The 17433-nt window shown below is 48.1% G+C and overlaps 1 protein-coding gene across 1 annotated transcript in view; it reads left to right on the top strand.

The window, feature by feature from the left end:
• The first annotated feature begins 11563 nt into the window (after positions 1-11563).
• Positions 11564-17433, top strand: part of USHBP1 (USH1 protein network component harmonin binding protein 1) — a 226944-nt gene continuing 221074 nt past the window's right edge. Inside the window, exon 1 of the mRNA XM_075338208.1 lies at positions 11564-11627. The gene's annotated coding sequence lies outside the window, so the exon portion shown is untranslated. The remainder of the gene's footprint in view (positions 11628-17433) is intronic.

The following is a 17433-nucleotide window of genomic DNA, read 5'->3' on the forward strand; positions in this document are numbered from 1 at the left end:
ACACACATGCAAATTCCCATGGGTCCGTAAGAGCTGGGACAACTTCTCTTAGGTCAGTCAAATTAATTCAATGATCCGGACAAAACGGAGCTTTAAGCTTCCTCCTTTCTTTATCTACTCCTGGGGACACTCCTCACCCTCCTCCTTTTTACTGTCCCTTTTATAGGGCTTCTCTCCTCCTTTCCTTTAACTCCTACACTGCCCACCCAGGTGCCAGGACTGCTATCCCAAAGACACACTACCACCTGGTGGCAACTACACAAAATACAATACATTATGACACAAACCGAACCATAGTGTGCCGGCCACTTACACAGGGGTGGCCACAACCCTGACCCTATTGCACCTGCGTCACAGCTCCCTAACCGCACTAGTGACTGTGGGGAAACACATATGGATAAGTCTGCAAAGCTGTTCACACATTCTATTCCATGGGCATCAGAGCTCTGCTCCAAAGATTAACAGGCTCTAGAGGAGGAAAGCATCTGCAATGATGCCCAAATCTTTGTCAGGTGGACCTGTGGCAGGATGAAGTAGGATCTGACCAGAATCCAGACCCTTGTCACCAGACTATAACCCCTGGGGGATGGAGCAGATCAAGATGAGACTCCGATACCTGAGGCGCATGCATACTCTACTATGCTGTCATGGTAGGAAGAGAAAGAGGGTGACTCTCAGGGAGAGGAGTTGGACAACAGAGAGGATGACAATGAGTCACGCAGCTGAAGAGCTCAGCAGAAGAGGTGGAGGACAAGGAAGGCAAGGAGGTTCCATTGTAGCTTCCCACACAGACAAGGAGTGATGCAGCCATGATAGACACTGTATACACAGCCACAACTCTGGATGTGGCCAGCAGTGGTTGCGGGGCTGCAGTTCGCATGGGCAGAAAGGGTTGCCTAGCCTGTGCCATTTTCAAGACCGCGAAGGATGACTCAACTCACGTTATCTTCCAAATTTGTAAACAACAGTCAGTAGAGGTAAAAATTCCAATAATTTCAGTTCTACATGCATGAAATGGCACATGCGCATGTGGCCTAGCATGCCTCGCCAACCACTGGCCATCCCATCTACCACCTCTGCTGCTTCTACCTGCTCCATCACCGTGGTAAGTGTTCTCACAAAGGTCTATGGCCGCGGAACCTCCATTCGTTTACCTGCTACTGCCAGGGTGAGTGAGAGCCGTCAGCTCTTATGGATGTGGACATGTCTGGTACAGAAAGAGAGAGAACCGTGCCCGTGAGGGCTCACACTCTACAGGGGATGGGTTAGTATACAGTAGGGGAGGGTAGAGCTGGTTGTGCAGCCATCTAGTGGACTGAGGGTTACTGCAGGTTATAGGCTTGTCGGAAGAGGTAGGTCTTCAGGTTCCTTTTGAAGGTTTCCACAGTAGGTAAAAGAGGGTGCCAGTGGAATTGGGTTGAAGGAGCATTTATCTGACATAAGAGAACCAGCTACTCTACCACAGCATTTGTTGCTGGGGAGGGGGTTATGAGAAACCATAAGACAGTGCAGTGGGAGAGGCTGTGTCAGAAGAGTGAGCCATGTTTCAATTATGGCAAGTGACTCGCCCACCCCAGGGCTATGGGACACCCGGTGCCGGGCCGGACTAGTCCGGGGGTAGTCAGTGGTGGCTGAGCCCGACTCCGTACCCTGGTGGGGTCAATTAATATGGCTTCAGTGGGGTTGATTAAAGTTTATGGTTGTCGTGACGCCACCTGAGGTTTGCGGCTATTAAGCCGCCGCTGCTGTATGAGGCCTCCGAGGCTGGTGGTATGGCAGCTCGGATGGTCCTCACAGGTGTAGCGGTGCCCCGGGGCAACAGTTGGTGCTCGTGAGAGTCTATGGTGTGATGTTGTGTGAATAATACGGTGCAGGGCCGACAGGCAGTGAAAGAAACAGGCACAAACAGTAGTCTCTTTACCTTCTCCTCTTTTACTTGGCAACAGTTTAGTCCTGGGAGACCGTCACAGGTGGTAGAGGGCTCCGGCCGGCCTGGAAGTAACTGAGGTATCTTTTTGGCCAGATGAGTATGAGGCCTACTCCTGTTCTTTCTTTACTGTTATAGGACCCTGCTCTCTGGCTTAGCAATGGCCCTCTTGCTGCTGGGACCGGTGGTATGTCCCTCTCTCTGTGTGGTAGGCTGCGCAGGCCCTCTCTGGTGCTTCTCTGCTGGAGTCCATACCGGGCCCTGGTGATGCAGCTGTACCTTCGGGCTGTTTATGGGCCAGGTGCTTGCAGTTCTCCTGCCCTTCGGATTCGGCTACCAGGGAGTATTTTAGGCCCTGGTGGCCACAGACTCCGATGTCAGAGTCTCTTCTGTGCCTCTCTGCTCTTCCTGCTTCACTGGGCCAAGCTATTCCAGCTCCAGGCCCCAGTCCGCAGGACAGCACTACTCTGCGTCTGCTTTCTCTGCTTTCTCTCTACAGACTGAACACTAACTCCTCCCTCAGGTCAGACTTAAGGAATGCTCCCTGGAACTCCAGGTTCAGAGCTCCCCCTGCTGGCCTGAGGGAGAAACTGCGTTGGATGTTGAACTTACTGGCCAATAGACCTCCCAATTACCTCCAGGCTCAGCATTAACCCTTTGGAGGGGCAATGCTGTTGTGACGACCAGGTCCTGGGGCGCCACACTCCCCCTTAGTTAAACTCAGTACTCCCGGACTGAAGAAACAAAAATAAAATATAACATGTTAACATTTCATCCCTTTATGGGAGGCGCATTACTTAAACGTTACAAACTTAAATAAAACTATATAAGAGTCTAGTGTGGCTCCCTGCCGGGTGTCTAATACACTGCTCCATGGGGGACCCGCCGCGATAAAACCCCCAACGTAGGCTCTGGGCGTGCGTCAGAGCATTGATGACCCCACTCTATGCATGCCGGACGAGTTTTTCTTCAGGAATGCTGAGCACACTGGTGCTAACTATGAACAATTAAAGTGTTGGCCACTCATAGTCCAGTGACCCAGTTGTCCATATACTCAATCATTTAAATAAAAAGCATTTTATACACAACATTTTAAATAACTATACTATAACTATAACATTCTAATAGGTACTTTTCTTTTTACTCTCTATACCTTGGAGGGGGTTGTCCCCGAGTGCTACGTTGGGACCTGCGTAGCCCTGGCGTTTGTCCCTGACTGCTTGGAGTGTCTGCTACCTCAGTGCTACGGGTAGGCCTAACCCTGATAGGTATGCGTGATGATTGCCTACATGGTCTGAGAGTCGCCAAGGGTACGACAGATTCACCACTGACAGGGGGTTGATTCTCCTGTTCCACTGCTGGCGTGTCATCTTGTGTTGGGGCGGACAGTTCCTTAGGTGGATCTGGAACCTCTTCTATATCTGGCTCGACCAATTGCGGTAACGTCAAGACTGGTACCACTATAGCATTATTTATTCGGGTCCAAGTTTTGGGGAATTTTCCAAGTATTGTTTGGATCATCTCTTCCTCTTTTTCTTGAATTTGGGGACTTTCTTGTACTTCCTCTACTTCCTTTTGGATTTTGCACCGTTCAGGGCACGCTTTCAGGCGGTCTCTAGAAACTGCTTGATAGGTCTTTCCTTCATCTTTGCTTACGAGACACACTTTACTGTTATCAAAATTGGAGGGAATAATGGTGTAGGGTTCATTCTCCCACTGATCATCTAATTTATGCGCCCTCCGCTTTTTCTTGAGGACCTGTTCTCCAGGTGCTAAGGGAGTTGCTGGGGCTTTTTGATTATAGTTCTGTTCTTGTCTCGTTCTTGCTTGGGACAGGCTCTTTTCTACGCATTCCTGGACTTTGCGGTACTGCTGTTGTCGCTCTGTATCCCAATCTTCTATCTCTTGAACCGCTTCAGGTGACACAGTTCCCATCTCAAAGTCTACAGGTAACTTGCCAGGTCTTGCTCGCATCAAGTAAGCAGGGCTGCAGTTGGTCGAGTTTACTGGGATATGGTTATACAGGTCTACCAGATCTGGTAACTTCTCTGGCCATTGGTTTCTTTCTTCCAGAGGTAGAGTCTTGAGCATATCAATAACCACATGGTTCATCTTCTCGCACAATCCATTGGATTGGGGGTGGTACGGTGTTGTTCTGATTTTCCTACAGCCGTACATGTTACAGAACTCTTGAAACACTTCTGCCTCGAATGCAGGACCTTGATCAGTCAGTACCCTTTCCGGATAGCCGTGAGGTCGACAAAAGTATGCCTGAAATGCTCTAGCTGCTGTTCTGGCTGTCTGGTCTTTCACAGGCACTACTACCAGGAAACGAGAGTAATGGTCCACAATGGTAAGGGCGTAAACATAGCCTGACCGGCTTGGTGTTAACTTCACGTGGTCCAGGGCCACCAACTCTAGGGGCTGCTTCGTGACAATTGGCTGTAGGGGGAACCTCTGGCTGGCATCATCCTTCCGCCTCAGGTTACACGGACCACAGTCTCGGCACCACTTCTCGACTGTCTTTCTCATGTGCACCCAGTAGAACCGATCGCAGAGTAGGGTCTCCAACTTCTTCCACCCAAAGTGTCCTGCTTTATCATGGTAAGCTGCTAGGACCATTGGAGCATCCCTCTGTGGGACCACTATCTGCCAGACGAGTTCATTCGTTCGCCAGTTGACATATCTCTTGCATAGCTTGCCTTGGTAGGTGAACAGTCGTCCCCTCTCCTTCCACAGCTGCTGGGCTTCTTGTGGAGCGTCTGGACTGAGATGGGTCTCAGCTTGTGCTAGCTTTTCTTTGACCAATAGCACGGCCGGGTCACCGTTCTGTGTCTCTTCCCAATTATGGTGGAGTAATGGGTTGACCGAGACCTCGTGCTGGCTCGAGCGATTCTCTCCTACAGCATGCTCACACTGGGAAACACCTTGGTGATGGAAAGCCGGTAACTCTATCTCTTCGAGTTCATCCAGGTCTTTTCCAGACTCTGGTAAGTGAGGCATTCTGGACAGCGCATCAGCATTGTTATTCTTCTTGCCAGCCCGGTACTTGATGGTAAAGTCAAAGTTAGACAGCCGGGCCATCCATCGCTGCTCCAACGCACCTAGCTTGGCTGTTGCCAGATGTGTCAACGGATTGTTGTCCATGAAGATGGTGAACTTGGCCGACGCCAGATAGTGCTTGAAGCGTTCAGTCACTGCCCAAACAATAGCGAGGAACTCCAGCTTGAAGGAACTGTAGTTTTCTGGATTCCTTCCTGTGGAACAAAGCTTCCTACTGGCGTAAGCTATCACCTTCTCTCTGCCTCCCTGCACCTGGGACAGAACTGCTCCCAGGCCCACGTTGCTGGCGTCTGTGTACAGTACAAACGGCTGGCTGTAGTCAGGGTAGGCCAGAATTTCTTCTCCCGTGAGAGCCCCTTTCAGCCGGACAAAAGATGTTTCTATTTGGCTGTTCCATTCAAATGGAGGGCTTTGCTTCTTAGCCTTCTTTGGCTGGCCCACCAGGAGATCTTGAAGAGGTGCTGCTATCTTTGTGAAACCATCAATGAACCTTCGGTAGTAGCCCACCAGCCCAAGGAACTGCCGCACCTCCTTTACCGTGGTGGGTCTTGGCCAGTCCTTGATTACGGTGACTTTCTCTGGATCAGGTGCCACACCTTCTGCGCTGACCACATGACCCAAGTACTGTACCTTTGGCTTCAAGAGGTGACATTTGGACGGCTTTATCTTCAGGCCATACTCCGACAAGGACTCAAACACTTCTGCTAAGTGCCTCAGGTGGTCTTCGTAGGTCTTGGAGTAGACTATGACGTCATCCAGGTACAATAGCACAGTTTCAAAGTTGTGATGGCCCAAGCAGCACTCCATCAATCTCTGAAATGTCCCTGGGGCGTTGCAGAGCCCGAACGGCATACAATTGAACTCGCAGAGACCCATTGGTGTCGTGAATGCAGTCTTCTCCTTGTCCGCCTCTGCCACGGGAACCTGCCAATACCCACTGGTGAGATCCAGGGTGGAGAAATAATTAGCTGATTTTAAGGCTGTTAGTGACTCTTCTATTCTGGGTAGTGGATAAGCATCTTTATGTGTAATGCGGTTAATTTGTCTGTAATCTACGCACATTCTCATTGTACCATCTTTTTTCTTTACGAGCACTAGTGGAGCTGCCCAGGGGCTACAACTATCTCGGATAACCCCAGCCTCCTTCATTTCCCGTAACATTTCTTTGGCACGCTGATACTGTGCTGGGGGTACAGGGCGGTATCTCTCTTTAATGGGATGATGGTCACCCGTGGGGATTTGATGTTTAACCCCTTTTACCTGCCCAAAATCTAGGGGGTGTTTGCTGAAGACCCGCTCGTACTCCTGTACTACCCGGTAAACCCCTTGCTTTTGGTGTGAGGGGGTGGAGTCGGTGCCCACATGTAATTTTTGGCACCAGTCCTCCAGCTGTCCCCTGGAGCCATTGTCTTCCGCCTGGTCGGACGGGATCAAGGGTTCCACTGCTTTGATGGTATTGTTACTGACAGTGTACAGTTTTGCTACAGTGGCGTACCAGGGCAATTTGGCTTCCTCCTCCCCACAATTCAGGACGCGGACGGGCACTCTTCCCTTGCGGACGTCTGCTACCCCTCTGGCTATCAGGACTCCAGGCCTACTTTCTGAATACACAGGTTCCACCAGGGCCTGGTAATCTTGACCCTTGAGGCCTATTGCTGCCCGACACCATATCAACATTTCACTTTTTGGGGGGATTGCAATGGGGAGAGGGTCACTTACCCTTACACTGCCAATTTCTCCTCCGGCCAGCTCTACCTGCTGCCTCCTCATCAGGGCTCTGATCTCCCTCTGTAGGGCACGCTGCTGCCCGGAGCTGGCAGTTTCAGACGCCTGCTGCAACAAAATTATCACTTCGGCAAGACAATTTTCCATCACATTTGTACCAATGGTTAGCTGTGGGTTAGATTCTTTTCGATCAATATCTACAATTATCATCCCCTGACATGGCAATTCTACCCGCCCCACTTTAATGGTTACCTCCTTATACCCAATTTGAGGCAAGGGCTGACCATTACTGGCCACAATTGTTAAATCATCATCTGAGCCATGGTCAATGTCTGAATCAGCCCAATATCTTTTGTACAGTCTATAAGGGATGGTTGTTACCTGGGACCCCGTATCCAGGAGGGCGTTCAAAGGGATCCCATCCAGCACAATAGGAACGACCGGTCGTCCTCCCACATACTTGCTGCGACTAGGAGTTGAGCCGGACTTCCTTACACCTGGGGGTTGGCTCCTGGCCCCAGGCTCAGCCCATTTAAAGGACAGTGTCTTGCAATGTGGCCCGCCTGGCTGCAGCGGCGGCAAATCGGTTGTCCAGTTGAATCATACCGGTCTGTCTTTTCCTCGGGTCAGCGGAATCCTCCTTTGCCGCATTCACGGGACGTTATCTGGACTGGAGGCCAACTCGATTCTTGCAGGTGATGGGGTCACTTGTAGGAACTGCACTGTTTTTGCGAGGGCAGACACTGTCTTGGTCAGCTCTTGGACCTGCTGTCTGAGCTCTGCAGTGGGATCTTTATCCAAGGTCTGCGCCTCAGCCCCTGCTGACGCCTGACCTAGGACCCTGTGCCCTGTGTGTGCTCTGGTCCCAGCGGTGCTTCTGCTCACCTGCCCTGGCGACCTTACTCCCATGCCCCCGGGTCACCGTTACACGGACTCAGCTCCAAGCACCCTTCACTTCCTCCTTCCAGACTCTGACTCACTTACCCCTGGATCTGTAGGTCAGTGAGGCCCCTGGAGAGCCCTCACCATGCAGTTAATTGCCAGGCCATATAAAACTGTCGCTTGACCTAGGGCATTGTGCCCCGTGCATGCCCAGGTTCCAGTGGTGCCCCCTTGACCTGTCCCTGGGGTCTTTACTCCGGCCCAGAGGTCTTTAGGTGCTCCTATGCTGGCAACCTGACTCCCGTATCCCCGGGTCACCGTTACACAGACCAAGCTCCAGGCACACTTCATTCCTGCACCTCACATTGTGCTCTCTCGCCTCCAACTCTCACAGACTGGCTTGCCCCCTCCCACCAGGTTGTCTAGTCCCTGGGTTCGCTCTGCCCACTGGGTGGCCCTCCCATTATCTCACTAGCCCTTTGAGCCCTGGTGTGAGTGGCAACTGGGATTTTTAGGCGTGTGTTGCTGTTGTTGGCACTAGTGTTACAGGTCCCAGGGGGTAGGTCCTGCATCTCAGAGAGTTCCCAGTATCAGTAAAGTGTGTCCTGTTCTGTATGCTGATAGCATGGTTCCGTTATGGGGTCGGTCCTCAACCCCGGATCCTATGTGCTATTTGTTGCAGACTCGTGGGACGGGTCCGGTGACTTTTCGTAGCCGTCCCCCGCGACCCTTGCAGAGCTCCTAGACAACGTAAAGTATGCCTGACCTAGGATTCTCTATCCCGACAGCGCCAGTCCTGTGGAAGCAGCTGCCCTGCTTCTCCCCAGCGACTGTGTTGAATGCCTTGGTCCACAGAGCAGCTCGCGACACGTCCGCTCTGCTGTGTGTCTGAAGCTGAACTCCCTGTTGAGGTTGTGCTGTGTGTTCTGAGCTGTTGCACCCAGTCACTGCCACCGGCTGGTTCAGTACACTCACTAGGTCAACCTGCTCTTCCCACTGTGTGCTCCTGACTCCCCCTTGTGGTTGCTTCTCCCTGACCCTGAGTCCCCAGTCCAGCGGATCTGGGGAGCCCCTGTTGCGGTGGCGTCCTGTAAACCCACCACTATAGTGACCCCCTACTGTGATCCGACCCTTGCCCCGTCCCTATTGGGAAGGGCAACCCACTGACTGTATGTTGGTGTATGTGTAAACCGGCCTCGTCCTTCCTCGGACCCAGGATGAGTACTACACCCTACTAGGGGTGCAGTACCCTGTGACGCCTGAAGCCGAAGCGGCACCACATATGTGTTTGAGTGTTTGGTGTAAAAAATATTATTTATTAGAATAGAAGAGAAAAAAAGAATAGAAGAAAAGAATGTAGAAAGAAAAAAAAATAAAAAGAATATAAAAATTTGGTAAAAAAAATTAAACTGATGTAATTTATTTTCTGCCACTAAAGGCCACTTTACACGCTGCGAGCTCACTAGCGAGATCGCTAGCGAGCGTACCTGCCCTCGTCGGTTGTGCGTCATGGCCAAATCGCTGCCCGTGGCGCACAACATCGCTCGGACCCGTCACACTACTTACCTGCCTAGCGACGTTGATGTGACCGGCGAACCGCCTCCTTTCTAAGGCTGCGGTTTGTTCGGCGTTACAGCGACGTCACTAAGTGGCCGTCTAATAGGAGCGAAGGGGCGGAGATGAGCGGGACGAACATCCCGCCCACCTCCTTCCTTCCTCATTGCGGGTGGCCGCAGGTAAAGTGAGGTTCCTTATTCCTGCGGTGTCACACATAGCGATGTGTGCTGCCGCAGGAGTGACGAACAACATCGTACCTGCAGCAGTGTGTCAAAGATCAACGATAAGGTGAGTATTTTTGATCGTTAGCGGTCGCTCGTACGTGTCACATGCAATGACGTCGCTAACGAGAACAGATGTGCGTCACGAATTCCGTGACCCCCAACGACAGACATCTCATTAGCGATGTCGTTGCATGTAAAGCGGCCTTTACCCTGACTTCAGTAAAAAATATGGTAGTACATAGTTACACAGGATGAAAAAAGACATAGGTCCATCAACCTTCCTCCACCAATTATACATTTTGTCACTAAGTCACTTATAACCGACAATGTTGTGTGTACTGAGGAAATCATCCAGCCCTTTTTTAAAAGCTGTTATAGGATTAGCCATTACTACCTCTTGTGGTAGGGCATTCCACAGTGACTGCTCTAACTGTAAAGAACCCTTTCCTATTTAGCTGCCGGAATCGCTTTTCTTCCACTCACAGTGTATGCCCCCTGGTCCTTAGTATTGTCTTTGGAAGGAATAAGTCATGTGCCAGTCCTTTATATTGACCACACATGTATTTATACATATAAATGAGATCTCCTCTGAGACGTCTTTTTTCTAAGCAAAACAAATCTAACTTTTCCAACCTCTCACAATATGTGAGGCCTTCCATTCCTTGTAGTAGTCTAGTTAGCCGCCTTTGAACTGACTCCAATTTCTGAATATCCTTTTTAAAATGTGAAACCCAAAACTGTAACCCATATTCCATATGTAGCCTTAAAAGTGATTTATAGAGGGGTAACAATACACTGGGATCACAGTATCTAATCTCTTTTTATATACCCTTAAAAAAACATATTAGATCCCTTGATCCCTACATATTGTTACCCCTCTATAATTCACTTGTAAGTAAATGACGAATATTACAGTATATTTTTACTGTCTCTGATCATTGTTTGGCGGCAGCATGAAGCATGTATGGGTGTGTTGCAAAAAGTAGGAAAAAATGGACATGCAAAAACAAAAAGTCCTAAGCTAAAAGCGAGCACGGATGGCAATCAATGATGTGCGTCACTGATCAGCTACTGCAGGACGCACGCACTGATGTGGTGCAAAAATAGACAAAAAAAAAAAGTCCTGGCCAAAAGCGAGCACGGACGCTGATTAGTAACACTGTCAAATTACTAAATTTGGCTTGGTTATGAAGGTCAAAATGAACTTACTCATTAAGGGTTAAAGACCCTCTCTCATGTTCAGTGGAAGTCCATGTGAACATCAAGTTATCACTTATTTGATGGTCTTCAGAGAAGAAAATACAAAAATGGTCACAATTCCTAAAAAAATTGAAATGTGCAAGAAGCTGGTATGAAGTTTAGCTTTTTCATTTTATTTCACATTTTCTTATAGTTGCTGGTTGTCTAAAGCACCACTCCAGTGTTTATTTTTCAGGGCTGCAGTAGTGATTTTAATCTAAGATCCCTGCCTCCAGTCTTATACAGTATTCACCTTCCGATTTTCAGCTTTTTTTTGGTGTAGCTCCAGTCCCGCAGCACCATCTTGTGATCACAGCTACTGACTGGATGGGAGGCAGAACTTACATCACAAGTGGTGATGAGCGAATAGTAACTATTCGTGTTCAGATAATGCTTACCGAATACCGAGTACTATTCCAGTATTCGTCGCTACAAGAAAAATGCTGGGCTTCTCCTTCTCCATTGACTTGCATTCGGTTTGTTATCTGTGACAAATACCGGAATAGTATTTTAGGATTTGTTACGAATAATTCGAGCACGAATAGTTACTATTCACCCATCACTAGTCACAAACTCTCAATGCAACTCTATGAGAGCCAGAATGTGGCTCTCGTAGACTTGCATTGAAAAGTGACCAAGAAACACTGGAGCTGACAGCAGGTCACAAAGAGTAAAAAAAGATGGGAGCAACAGTGAAAACAGATGATGATGATGATGACGGAGGGTAAGTATATGACAAACGGTAAGGGACTTAGATTCAAAGCACCATCCTAGCCGTTAAGTAACTAAAAAAACCAAATTCCTGGAGTGGTGCTTTAAAAACATGCTTGTAAGAATATGTGAAAATTAAAAAAAAATCAACTATGCCTTCCAAAGTTTACCCTATCTTCTCCCTCAGGAAGCCATTTGCTATGAAATGAATGTCCCTGTCTCCATATCACGTCCTGTTTCCTCTTAGCTTCCAGTGTGTTACGTGTTCCCGGCTCCGTTGCATGGTCTGGGTAGCAGTGGTAAGTGAATGCCTTCATATGCCTTGTTGAAATAAGCTTGATTAATCAATAGTTGTGAACCTGTAACAATTATATGACCGGACCAACATTTACTGTTCTTTGTTGGAGTATGGTAGGTATAGTGGTGGTAGAGCCTCGTCTGAGATGGCAGGACTTTTACTGCTTTAAACATGTTCCTACGGCATCATCTAAACATACACTATATTTTCTCTTTAATGTGATATTCTTATTGGTGCATGAATGATAATAATAAAACACTGTCGTTTTTATATTATTTTTTTTTTATACAATAGAATAGTGTGGTTATATGTAGTTGTTTGTCCAACTCACTGTAAATGCTGTTGTAACAAAGCAGGATATTTGATTTTCCTGTCTTTTGTATTATTTAACCACTCCCTACGAACCTCATCTTGACTTTACAAATATGTATGGTCTCTGTCGTTTTATGCAGAGTAGGCACTCACATGTAGAAAATAATCAATACTAGAAATATCTATCTCTCTATACAGTTGAAGCCAGCAGTTTACATACACCAGCTAAAAATACATCTGCATGTTTTTCTCACTCTCTGACATGAAATAAGAATAAACCTTACCTGTTTTAGGTCATTAAGGAACCAATATTATTTATATTTCCAAAATGCCAGAATAATGAGAGAGAGAGAGAGAGAGAGAGAGAGAGAGAGAATGTTTGATGCATTTTTATAACGTTCTCCAAAGTCAAAAGTTTACATCCATTTCGTAAGTATTTGGTACCATTGCCCCTAAACTGTATGACTTAGATCAAATGTTTTGGTTATCCTTTCACAAGTTTTTCACAATAGTTGGTAGGAATTTGGGCCCATTCCTCCTGACAGAACTGGTGTAACTGAGCCATGTTTGTAGGTTACCTGGTTCGCACCTGCCTTTTCAACTTTGCCCATAAATTAACAATAGGATTGAGATAAGGGCTTTGTGATTGCCACTCCAAAACATTGACTTTTTTATAATTAAGCCCCTTTGTAACCAGTTTGGCAGTATGTTTTGTGTTATCGTCCATTAGGAAGACCCATTTCTGCCCAGGCTTTAAGTTCCTGGCTGATGTTTTGAGTAGTGATGAGCAGACTCACAGATACCGGCACCGGTATCTGCCCAGAATTGTCGCATCCATTATACGTGACAATCCCAGCACTTTACCCGGCTCTTCCTGATTGCTCTGGTACAATGGCATTTGGGGTAATAAGGGGTTAATAACAGCTCACAACTGCCACTAAGCCCTAGATTAGTAATGGGGAGGGTCTATGAGACCTCCCCCCATTACTAATCTGTAAGTCAAAGTAAATAAACACAAACACCGAAAAAATCCTTTATTTGAAATAAAATACAAACACCCTCTTTCACCACCTTATTAACCCCTAAACAACCCAGCAGGTCTTGTGTGAACCACATGAAGTCCCACGATGATTCCAGCTCTGCTACATGTGAACTGACAGCGCGTGATCATGGAACATGAGTGCCCGTTGTGAGCTTCAGGTAGAGAATGAATGAGCCGCAGCGATGAGCTGTGACGCCACTCAGGTAATGCGGGCGTCACACGATACTATCTACCCGCCCCCGTCGTTTGTGTGTCACGGGCAATTAGTTGCCCATGGCGCACAAAGTTGTTAAACCCCGTCACACGTACCCGTCACACGTACTTACCTGCTGAGCGACGTCGCTGTGGCCGGCGAACATCCACTTCCTGAAGGGGGAGGGACATTCGAGATCACAGCGACGTCACACACCGGACGGCCAACAGAAGCGGAGGGGCGGAGATGTGCGGGACGTAAACATCCCGCCCACCTTCTTCCTTCAGCATTGCCGGCAGCCGCAGGTAAGCTGAAGTTTATCGTTCCCGGGGTGTCACACGGAGCGATGTTTGCTACCACGGGTACGATGAACAACTGGCGCAATGAAGAATAAACAATTTTTAAAAAATAAACGACGTGTAAACGATACACGATTTGTAACCGATTTGCGATCGTTCTGAGACGCTCGTAGGTGTCACACGAAACGACGTCGCAAACGATGCCGGATGTGCGTCACGAAGACAGTGACCCCCGACGACATATCGCACGATAGATCGTCTCGTGTGACGCCCGCATTAGTTGCGGTCACAGCTGGAGGTTCCCACGATCCTCCACCTGTGACCGCAGGTAACCTGACCTCAGATGACCTCAGGTGACCTCATTAAACTCAGTGAACTCACCTCCATCCCCTTGGAGAAAACTGCATTTTTTTTGCCAAGAGATGCAGATTTGGTGCTAATATATTTACACCATATTCCTTCACGCATTCTACACCTCCTGGCATCACTACCACCTCATACCGCATGCGGTTTTGATGCATTTTTTTTTGCTAGGAGGTGTAGATTGGGTGTATGAATAAAGTGTAAAAATTTCATCACCAAATTTGCATCTCTTGGAGAAAAAATGCAAAACAAAATTTTTTTTTGTGCCAGGAGGTGCAAATTTGGTGCTGAAATCTGGTGCAGACATTTAAGCACCAAATTTGTACCTCCTTGGGTGAGACCTGCATTTCCTGGCAGAAAACCACATTTTTTTTTACAAGAAATGTAGATTTGGTGTTTACACCATATTCATGCACCCAATCTACAACCCCTGGCAAAAAAAACCCCCAAAAAACGCATCAAAACCGCATGCAGTAAGATGCGGTAGTGATGTGGTTTTATGCCAGGAGGTGTAGATTGGGTGCAAGTATTCAGTATAATCGGCACCCTCTATAGGAGGTAGAGGGTAAATATAGGGACTGAGAGTGGTCCCAAAGTTGAAGCACCTGAACAGGTAATGAGAAGGCTGCTGGCAAGGAAAAGTGACATTAACCCTAAAGGGCACTTTACACACTGCGATCTCGCTAGCGAGATCGCTAGCGAGCGTACCCGCCCCCGTCGGTTATGCGACACGGGCAAATCGCTGCCCATGGCGCACAACATCGCTCGGACCCGTCACACTACTTACCTGCCTAGCGACGTCGCTAAGCGGCCGCCCAATAGAAGTGGAGGGGCGGAGATGAGCGGGACGAACATCCCGCCCACCTTCTTCCTTCCTCATTGCGGGCGGCCGCAGGTAAGGTGAGGTTCCTCGTTCCTGCGGTGTCACACATAGCGATGTGTGCTGCCGCAGGAACGACTAACAACCTGCGTCCTGTAACAGCAACGATATTTGGGAAATGGACAGCGTATCAACGATAAGATGAGTATTTTTGATCGTTAGCGGTCGCTCGTACGTGTCACACGCAGTGACATTGCTAACGGGGCCGGATTTGCGTCATGAGTTCCGTGACCCCAACGACATCTCGTTAGCGATGTTGTTGCGTGTAAAGCGGCCTTAAGATTGCCAAAAGAAAGGAAATATATTTAATATTGAGAGACTTGCATGGAAATGACTCTCTAGCCCTGAATATGTCAATAGTCTCATAATGCAGAGAGACACTGGGCCATTCTAGCAGCTTTATTTTCTTACTCTGAAACTAATTGACAGATTGAGAGTTCCCTTGACTGTGTGTTTGGGATCATTGTATTGCTGAAATGTCTACTCTTGTTTAAACTTCATCCATCCTGGTAGATGGCAGCAGATTTTTATCAAGAATGTCTTGGTATATTTGTCCATTCATCCTTTCTTCAATTACATGCAGTTTGCCAGTGCAGTATGCTGAATACCAGCCCCACACCATGATGTTCCCACCTCCAAACTTCACTGTTGGTATGGTGTTAAAGGCCTGCAAACATGGTGTGTATTATGGCATCCAAAGAGGGTTGGGTCTCATCTGAGCAGACTATATCCTCCCAGGAATTCACAGGCTTGTCTAAATGTTGTTGAGCAAACCTTATTGATTCCAGGTCTTCATAATGCTTTCCACAGGTGGTCCTTGGCTCTTGGCCAACTGTTCTGATAATTCCTTTCACTCCTGTAATAACCTGCAGGTAACGGGATACGCAAGGACTGCACGGAACCACGGGGGTTAATCAATGCAAATTTAATAATGTATTGCACAACACAGGTAGAGGAAAAGTGTGGGAAGGGGAGAAAAGCGGGAATGTGCACAGCAGTAGAGATAATGCAATATACATACAATTACTTTGAATAACTTGTCAAGGGTAGGAAGCCTCAGATTGTACTCCCAAAAGCAAAACACAAAAATCCTTATTAAACAAAAAAAAACCGCAGAGTCCTTGTTACCTTACTCGTATAACACAGTGCAGTCTTTTCCTATCTGTCCCTAACTAAAGTAGTGTGCACACTTAACTGCAGGCTTCAGCGTGGGGTACCTCGTCACCGTTGGGGCCCGTATTCCGCCGGCAGACACCTCTAAAGTTCAGTCTTTGTCCCGGGTCTGTAACTTGCACGTGCTGCCTGGCTCCTCGCTCCACATCCAGCCTCTTTGGATCTGTAATTTTGTAATTTGCACGTGCTGTCTGGCCCCTCGCTCCACATCCAGCCTCTTTGGATGTGTGTCTTGGGGGGGACACCACGCAACACTCTAAGGTACTTGGACCTCGGAAAAACAGGGCAGACTGAGGCCTTCTATCTTACAGCCCACTCCAGCAAAACTCCTCTCTGCAAAACACAGCCACATGTAGACTCCTCCTCCTCCTGTTGCAGACTCAATCAAGTCACTTCAGCAGCAGGACTTTTTCCCGCTGTTCTCTGTTTTGACAGCAGGTGGCAGCATAACACAAGGAAGTCCACCAAACAGTCTTTTAACCTATATATATATTTATATATATATATATATATATATATATATATATATATATATATATATATATAAATGTTAACAGGTCTTACACTCCTCTGTCTGAAATCTTGCGGGTAGCACCTGTTCGTGGCCGGGTGATTGTGAAATTATATTTTTTCCACTTCTAGATTATGACGCCAACAGTGCCCAAGTGAACCTTCAATAGTTTAGAAATTATGTATCCAATGCTATCAATATAGCAACAAAACAAAAAAAATTGGGGGCCCATTATATGGAACTCTTTTACTCCTCATACCTTGTTTATATGGTACAATTACATGCATTTGTTATTTTTAATTCACCTGCCATTTTTTGGCTGTAACTAATGTATGCTTTTTCAAATAAAAAGCAGCTTAAAAGAATCTTATATGGCATAATATTTACTTATATGTAATGGTCCCCCTTTTCTTTTGTTTTGTTTCTACGATAATATGGGGTTACAGGTGTCGCGGGCGGGGATGGGACGCTGCGCTCACCACGCTCGGGTCCGGCGCTGCTCCTGCTCGGTGTGCCGGATCCGGGGACTCGAGCGGCGCTCCTTGCCCGTGAGTGAAAAGGGTGGTTTGTTGGGGTTTGGGATGTCGGTTTGTGACGCCACCCATGGTGTGTGGTGAGGTTGGGGCACCACCGCTGCTCTGTACAGGGATCCAGGGAGCGATGAGAGGGAGCAGCTGGGATGTTTCTCTCCCCTCCGTGGGTAGGGGGATTTTGGTAGTCCCGGGGCCCGGAGTTATTGTCTGTTTGATGGATTGCGGGGCCTGGCCAGGTGCAGCGTCATGGGGCAGCACAGTGCCAGATGGCACGGTGGTACTTACTCAGCCAGTAACGCACACGGAGTCTCTTGTAAAACAAACGGCTGGATGGACGAGTCCCACAGACAGCTGCGGCGGTCACTCCCGGTCAGTTGGCGGTAACGGTCTCTCCCTGCACCGGTGTTATGTTCTTGGCCCCGATGGCTTCCCACCAGTAACCCGCTCCCCAGCGGTGTGTTGGCTAAGGGAGCCACTTTTGTTGCCCGCAGGCTCTGGCCC

Source organism: Anomaloglossus baeobatrachus, chromosome 1 (assembly GCF_048569485.1).
Source record: "Anomaloglossus baeobatrachus isolate aAnoBae1 chromosome 1, aAnoBae1.hap1, whole genome shotgun sequence".
Taxonomy (NCBI): Eukaryota; Metazoa; Chordata; class Amphibia; order Anura; family Aromobatidae; genus Anomaloglossus; species Anomaloglossus baeobatrachus.